The following is a 9173-nucleotide window of genomic DNA, read 5'->3' as shown; positions in this document are numbered from 1 at the left end:
CCGCCCATACCCATTTTATCCACGAATGCCTGGGTCGGTATTCTTAAGTTTTCCCCAATTATAATTTATCGTTTTCTTGAATCAGCTTACACTGAGAAAAATTAATTTTTTTTTACATACGTTTTAACAAATAAACAAAAATTATGAATGATGATAAAAGTCATAATACACCTGCAATATATACCATAGCCTGCTTTGTCGTCCTCTTCAACAAAACTCTCGTCTGGAATTGTAAATGTTTCCAAGTCGAGTTGCTCATATTCCGGTTCGTTTCCCTGTATATCTAGATGACGATCTTCGGGGCCTAGGTTCCAATCTAAATTTGTATCGTCATCATCCTCGCAATTAGCCCCCTTGTCCTGAAAATTTTGTCTCAAAATTTTCATTGAAATTAAGCGACCTACAATATGTTGGATTTCATAGGCAGAGGGGTGGGTATTGATACCCTGACTTGCCCGGACTCTATAAAAAAAATTTTCCAACGCATCTTGATTAATTTTCCCAAGGAATATATAACTTAATTCCTTTTGATCCCTAAATAGCTCTTCGCTCAACTGTATCATTCCAATAATTGTGGAACAGAACACATTAATACATTTTACTTGAACATTAGTCGAAAGTTGACTTAAAATACTTTATATAATCATAGAGGCGTTGGACCTTCCCGGAGTCTTTCTTTAACAGCGGATATTTTAACGGATTTTTCGAAAAAAATCTTTTGCACTCTAAATCGTCAAAGAGATCATTCATTTTTTTTACAAATAACTGCGTTGGCTGTGCACATTTTAGTAAATATTCGTCGGAGCCGAATAGATTTTGGCTATAGACCATTCCTATGCCAGCTGCAACCGAATTGCTCAGAACTTGGGTTGCACGTTTTACGGACATTTTTTCAAAAACGCTAGGATAGACGTGGGCCTCTGTCAATTTTGGACATATTTTAAAATACATATTGCTCTGATCGATAGAGTAAAGTTTTTGTATAACTTTGAAACTGGCTATTCCTTGAGAAGTTAAAATATCGTATTTCATAAATGTATTACGGACGGACTTAAAGAGATGGCAATAATAATATAAGCAATATATCTTAGAATTTTCGTGCATATAAAAGGGGTTTTTTTTAGAAATTTTTAGCAAATTGAAAAGTGAAGAATTTGCAGGCCCTTGATCGCAGACTAAAGCCTTTACGTTTAGATCAATTGACTTTGGTGCTACGATGTGTTTTTTCAGAATTTCTTCCAATTTTGTTGTAGAAAGTCCATTCTTGGAAATATAGTATGAAAACACATATTTCCAATGTGAACTTAACCCTTTTATCATAAAAAAAACAACACTTATTACCTAAAGTCATTTCGCGATGGCCTTCCCCAAAATCCACAAACCCATCAATGACATCTCTAACTCTATTATAAGTTAGGTCGGCCTTTATTGTTATTTCGTCAAATAACAGAACGCAATTTCGTTCTAAAACGGATATTTTTTAGAAATTTTTTCTAAATTTCCCATGACATTGGCATCGAAACCAGGGACCCCTAATGGGGCGCCATTGCAAACGGGAGCTCTTGCTTGGTAAAGCGAAACCTAAATCGTTACGCATAAAACTATAAGATTTGTTGGACATGTAATAAATATTTTGTGCCAAAGTTCTTTCCTCACCACTAAAAACAGTGCGCTTCGTGACGATCATCCAAGCGAATGTTTTACCATCAGAACTTGAAGATTCATCCGCAATTATTGCACTTTTTCTAAGATCTTGATATTTAATTTCTAAATCTCTAATCACCCCCTCTAACTCTTCGATATTTTTATTCAATTTAAGCGCATTACTTTGATAGTAACGTGCTGATCGAGCAAATCGTTCGCGGCTATCTAATGCACAGCCCTCGTCGTTACTTTGTTGTCCTAATCCTAATCTATTATCCTCTAAAATGGAATATCTTTCGAATTCCCTCAAAGTTATGTCGTCCTCTTCTTCTCTATTTCTTAAAGCTACTTTAGGACGTCCATAAGTGACAGTGACGGGCGGGCACACCTAACTAGAGTCAGCACTAGATGCAACACGACTTAGTGCTGGCTCTAATCTTAAACAGGGAAAAGTCCCAGGCAAAAGTTTGTACTTAGTGACGTACTGCGAATCAAAATGATTTCGGCAAATAAAAAGGGTATCGGAAGGCGACACGACTAAGTTGCAAGCCTTTGCCCAACTCTGTCGAACATCTTCCTCTCTTGGAAACTTATAAAGCGTTGTCGCTCCCTTAACGCAGCTGCTAATACAGCATCTTCTAATTGGCATTTGGACCGTCCACAAAAGCTTAGGGGGTTCTTCGTATCCTAATGACATACATACAATTTTTTTAAAATTAATTTCCCATATGTATGTGTTTAATTCAATTAATTTAAAAAAATTCTATCTTATTTATATATATAATATAATATAATTAGGTATAGAAAAAATATATATAAATAATAATAATATTGCATATTCTATATAGGTTTACTCTACCCCCGTAATACATATGTATCACACAACATCACTCGGAACAAAAACTGACACACCCTAATACTACCTACCACACCCGGGAGCACCACTCATAACCACACCGTACACATATATAATATCACCACACATGATGACACATCAAACCATAAACTAACTTATACAACGTATAGAGCTTATACATACATACACACATATATTAAATTATACACTGCGATATTTAAACAAGTAAGGGAGGACTAAGTTCGGGTGTAACCGAACCTTTTATACTCTCGCAACTAGCAAGGAGACTTGCACAGACGGACGGAGGGACAGACGGACAGTCACCCGGAACTGAACTCGTCCCTTCATCCTGATCATTTATATATGTATATATAACACTATATCTAACTCGATTTGTTTTATGTGATACAAACAACCGTTAGGTGAACAAAACTATTATACTCTGTAGAAACATGTTGCAAGAGTTTAAAAATACCTCATGCAACTTTTAAATTAAAATAAAGAGCACTCACCAAGGTGGAGGGTGGGCACAGCGTTCGAAGTGCTTAATGCAAACGAATGCATTGTGGGTGGGTAAATCCTGCGTTGGTGGGATCTGCAAATTTTCCACCCACTTCTGAAAGTCCTCCTGGTTCCTGGGGAAAGAAAAAAATCTTCCGGAAGATTCTGTGGTGCACTCCCGAACGCGACACTTTCTAACTTTTTTACTCGCCATTTTATTTTAAATAAAACTAAAAAGCGCAATACCGAATTGGAGAACGATTTAAACCTTTCGCGACAAAATTCTTTAAGAACTAAAATTCTGTTGAAGATTTCTTCTTCAACTTTCAATTTTGGCGCAATTTCCCCAGTAAACGATATATTAGACTAAGAAAAAAATGTAACTACTTGCATATAGTACATAAGAACTTTTTGAATCAAAAGCAGAATTCCCTCTTTAACTTTCAATTTGGCGCAATTTCTCCAGTAAAATATACATATGTATGTGTATTAGTAGAAAAAATCTAACTACTTACATATAGTATACATGAACTTTTCCAACCAACCACAAAACACCTGCATATAAATATATGTATATGTATATATTAGCTTTGTCCCAATTGAATTTGGCGCTCTAAAGCATCAAATAAAAAAGCAGAATCGCTTATAACTTTCAATTTGGCGCAATAAAGCATACATATGTGCATTAGACTTGGAAAAAAATCTTACTTTCCCCAGTAAAACATACATATGTGTATTAGACTTAGAAAAAATCTAACAACTAGCATATAGTATACATGAACTTTTCCAACCAACCAAAAAACACCTGCATATAAATACACATGTTCTTAGGTATAAAAAAACGCAAATAAAACGCATCAATCAACACTGATATAAACCATGCTGGAATAGTGAATTAGAAATCCTTCGATCGCAAAAACGCAAAAGCTGGTACAAATATAAAAAACACGCAACCTTCTTGATCTCTTAACATATAAAGGCGACAATGCTGTCTTTAAACGACAAACCAAAAATACTAAGAAAATATGTCTGGAAGAATTTACTGAAAATATTGACTCCAAAACTTCTCCCCAACTTATTTGGCGTGATATAAGACGTCTGCCTGGCGTGAAAAACCCTATTACAATCACTTACTTAAACAGCTAGATTAACTAACAACCCAAATATCATAGTGAACGAGTTCGCCACGTTCTGGAGCTCCTATTCAAGAGATTCTACTTTCACAAAACAGTTCGTAGCGGAAAAACAAAAATTTTAGGCGATAAACTTTTACCTAGCGGAAATCTTAGCAATGCAGCGCTAAAATTAGGATCTAATATTTCCACTGATGAGTTTGATGACGCACTATCGAACTCCAGAAGTAAAACACCTGGTGTCGACAGGATTACCTTTGACATGTTAAGACACATCCCACATGACGTTAAATATTTACAATAAAATACTTTCAGACGGTATATACCCCCAAAGTTGGAAAATCGCTGAAATCGTTCCAATACTGAAACTATTTCGCTGCTTTCTTGTTTAAGAAAGGCTTTGGAGAAAATAATCTCCAAACGTTTAATGTGGTACGCACAGAAAAGAAGACTAATCAGTCACAACCAAGTCGCATTCAGAAAGAATCAAGGTACAATAGACGATCTTTTACACTTGAAGCACCATTCCTTCAAAATTACCACGTTACCTACCTTGTCTGAGACTTTGGAAAAACGTATGATCGTATCGGACTGCATAAAGTTCTACAACAATTAGCAAAATGGAAATTGGGACCAAAAATATGCAACCTACTTAACTTGTTTAACAAATCGAAGATTTCGGGTTAAAGTTCACAATAATTGTTTTCAGTGTTTGCGCTTAGAAAATGGAGTTCCTCCAGGTTCCCCTTTATCTGTGATCATATTTATAATTGTGTTTAATGAAATCAGCGAGATACTATCCAATTTTCCAGTCTACTACTGTATGTATGTAGACGATATTCTGATATTTTCAAAACAACTCGATCTTAATAACGTCAAGTTAACTTTTACGGAAATACTTAATAATATATCTAACTGGGCTCTCACATCCGGCGCAAATTTATAATTAGATAAATGTAATATCTTACATATGTGTCGTAAAAGAACATGTGATAATATTACTTTCTATTTTAAGAACATAAAAATACCTACTTTAAATGAAATTAAAAATTGAGGACTAATTTTCGACTCTAAGTTTAAGTTCAAAAAACATTGTTCATAAATAAGAAAAAAGATTTTCCATAGGTTAAATATAATAAAGTTTTTATCTTCACGACGCTCTTTTGTTCATCCTACAATACTTATCAATATTGTGAGATCTTTACTACTCTCATTTATCGAATATGGACTACCAATCTACGGATATCACGCCGGCAGCGAGCTAAAGAAACTCTATGCGCCTTATCACAGGGCAGTAAGACGTAACCTTAGTACATTCCCATCAAAAGCATTTTCGCTGAATCCGGAATGCCACACATTAACATAAGACAGGAGATTAACATAAGGCTGATACCAAAGGTATATCAATGCTCTAACCCGAATTTGCTCAACGTTCGGCCTCCCGTAATAAACGAACACCTAAGTTCCCATCAACAATACACCTAATTCTAAAATACGTTGATGAACTTGATATTAACCTTTCACCCAAACGATTAGCAAACATCCTCCATGGGCTCTAGACTCTTCTGTTATAGAAGACAAATTGATGAGCTGGAACAAAGACTCCACGAACTACGAGGTGTATAAACAATTGATTATGCAACGGAATACAGATCTCTATTCAGAAGGATGGAAATTCATTTACACTGAACACATCGCAGAAGCATACGCAATAAAAGAAGCTATCTAATGGATCACGTCTTCCAAAATATGTTATCTGTAACGACAGCTTTGCAACAATCACAGCCATTCGAAATAAAATTAAAGTTATGTAGATTCCAGGACACTGTGGCATTCCAGGCAACGAACTCGCTGATAAAGAAGCAAAAACGCCACTCTTAGTCCATGTATATACATGAGAAATAATGAAAACAACGACATTGTGCGATTTGTTGAAAATTTCTCAAAGCTTAAAGCTAAAGCGGCCTGGTATACTTACGACAATCGTTACCGGCTCGTAAATCCCGAACAAAGAAAAGCAGTATACCCTTCTACATGCAGCATCCCGGAGATCAACATTTTTACACAACTCCTCTTAAGGCACCAACATATTCTGGACCGCAACATAACGCCTGGCTGCCGGCTATGCAGCAATCCAACAAATCCTGTAGAACACATACTGAACATATGTTCTATCTTTCGTAAGATACGACGAGACTATGTTGAATTTGTGCCCAGTAGGTAAGCCTGGAGTCTATTCATTCTGATCATTGCCTGGTGTAACTTCCTGCGCGCATCTTCGGTGTCTCTCGCAGTGATTATCGCGGCGATGTCATCTGCGTAGCCAACAAGATAAGTATCGTCGGGCATATCGAGGTTAATATGCCGTCGTAACTGACGTTCCAGAGGTCTGGGCCGAAGATTGATCCCTGCGCAGCTCCGGACGTGACCTTCAAATGTCGTGGTGCTTCGGAGGTTTTATACAGCAAAACCCTGTCTTCCAAATAGCTTCTCACCATTATGCTGAGATATGCGGGTATTTTAAATTTTTCTTCTAATGCTTCAATCATGTTTTCCCATCGAGCGCTGTTGAAGGCGTTCCGAACGTCTAGGGTGGCGATCAAAACAACTCGTCTGAGTTTATTGCATCCTCTGTGCGCTTCTTCTACGCTCCTCACGACATTCTCAATAGCCCCCAGTGTTGATTTACCCGGTCTGAAACCATATTGTTTCGGTGATAAGCCGCCTGCCGTCGTGATTGCTTCTTCTATCCTCGATTTCAGCATTTTCTCGAAAAGCTTACCGGCTGTGTCAAGCATGCAAAGAGGCCGGTATGCTGATGGGCTATCTGGATCACCTTTTCCTTTACTAATTAACACGAGCTGTTGTTTTTTCCAAATTTCGCCGGAGTACGCCGGCTTTAAGACAGGTATTAAACAATCCGAGTAGCACGTTTGGGCGTCTTTCGGCGATTATTTTTAGTACCTCTGCTGGTATTCCGTCTGGTCCGGGTGCTTTGTTGGATTTAAGTTTTTTTGCCGCCGTTTGCAACTCTTCGATGGTGAAGAGGAGTGCGTCGTTGGGTGGTTCCGTCGGTCTTATTTTCTCGGCCCTTGTTTCATGTATGGGAAATAAGGCATTGACGATTTTGTCCATTTTATATGCGTTCAGTTGGGGGGATGGGGCCCGACCACCTAGTTTTTTCTTAACGACTTTATACCCTAGACCTCACGGGTTTATGGTTAGGTCATTCCGAAGCTCTTCCCATTTTGCTTTTTTGCTAATTTCGATAGCCCGCTTTAGTTCCTTCTTCGCGGCGTGGAGATTATACATTTCTGTTGTTGCGTTTCCTCTTCGTCTTAGGTGAAGGCACGCTCTTCTTAACTGAGCAATGTTCTCTGTCCACCAGTATGCAGCGCGTTTTTGTCTCCTGCTCTGGCTCCGAGGCATTCCTTTCCTACATGCTTGGGTGATTAGCCTCATTGTATTCTGTACATTTTTTCTTACGTCGCCTATGTCGTATTTTGGGAGGTCTTGCTTATCGATTTCTGAGATGAACTGAAATCGTCGTTGTAGACTCGGTTGGTACCAAGTTTCCTTGGCGGGTATTCGCGCTCTTTTGGGTCACTGGTGTTAGTTGTGACGCTGGCGATCGCAGAACCCTGCTGCTTCTACGAAAAGCGTTGTTGTATTCGTCGTTTCTGTTGTTCTGTTCTTCTTGTTGTGATTTCCTTTCGCTGTTTTCGTTTTTATTGTTTTGATTTTGGTTTTGAGTGTTCATGTTCAATTGGGTCTCCGTTTCAAGCAGCTATCGCCACACGTTGTACAGTCGCCCTGACAAAGGGCCCGTGGTTGTCTACACTTACGGTAGGTCACGGAGGGTAGACACAAGTCCTCATGAGAGATTGTGTTCAGAGCCAGCCGGACGCTAATCAGGAGTTCTCTCAACTGAACCTGTACGACCAATTTAATGGGGACGTGCTTTGAACGTACTTGAAGACCTGCCAGGGTTTTAACGAGACGGAGGCGATTGTGATATTAGCCTACCAGCCATTTCAGCAAGGTGTCACCCTTGCTTACTGAAGTGGTAGAATATCACTCTCACCAGCCCGAAAAACAATTTTGTCCTATCAGTTTTTTCCAGTATGCCTTAATCAGGATCTTACTGGTCTCGATCCTGATGGGCGCGAGCCCGGGGTGGTTTTTCCATGCAGTTGTGCACGTGCATACATTGGGGATATTTTTTTTTTTGATGTGGCGTCCCGCGTCGCTCTGTCGCCTCCCTCTCATGGGTAGGTATTCTCTCGAGGCGGCCCCTTAGGGGCTGTGGATGCTTATACCGAGGCGGCATCTATTCGCCTCTTCACCGGAGATTCGTAGGACGTTTCTGGTCTTTTAAGCCGAACCCTCCTCTCCTGTCGCTCTTGGTCAGGGACTGCTTATTGGGTATTCACAGCTAACCTAAGATCGTAGGCCGTCTACAGTTCGCCAAGCTGTAGCCCTTGGTGGCCTGAGCTCAGCCAAATACTAACATATATTGCTACCTCTTAATTCTAAGCATAAGCACAGACGTTAGTATTTAAGTATAACCATAAGTATTAGTATATACATACATATTCATAAGTAAAATTACAAGTAAAAGAAAAACAAAAAACGAAGATCCCAATGTACGCTTTATAAAGTGTTTTGCCTCGAATACGCAAATATACGTTGACTGGTCCGCAGATATCAATCCCGCACCGCGCAAACGGGCGACATGGAGTTAAGCGCTGGAGAGGTAACTGTCCCATTACTTGGTTTATCAGCTTCGGCTTGTAACGTATACAATGGGTGCACGATCTGACGATGCGTCTTGCTAAATCGCCCGCATTGACTATCCAAATCTGAAGTCTTATCAGTGCTACGAGTGTCTTTGGTCCTGCATGGTAGTGTTTCCGATGTAGATGGCGAACGTAATGCACAACAAATTCGCATTTGCCTGGCAACAGTATGGGGTGCTTCCTTTCTTCTGGAATATTTGCTGATTCCAATCGACCGCCAACTTTAAGTATTTGAAATCC

The 9173-nt window shown here is 39.0% G+C and overlaps 1 pseudogene; it reads left to right on the top strand.

Annotated features, from left to right (window-relative positions):
* Positions 1-5770: 5770 nt before the first annotated feature.
* On the top strand, positions 5771-6358 carry LOC138856070 (uncharacterized; annotated as a pseudogene).
* Positions 6359-9173: the final 2815 nt, after the last annotated feature.

Source organism: Bactrocera oleae, chromosome 3 (assembly GCF_042242935.1).
Source record: "Bactrocera oleae isolate idBacOlea1 chromosome 3, idBacOlea1, whole genome shotgun sequence".
NCBI classification, from domain to species: Eukaryota; Metazoa; Arthropoda; class Insecta; order Diptera; family Tephritidae; genus Bactrocera; species Bactrocera oleae.
Note: the sequence above shows the minus strand (reverse complement) of the source record. Positions and strands in the feature narration are given on the sequence as shown.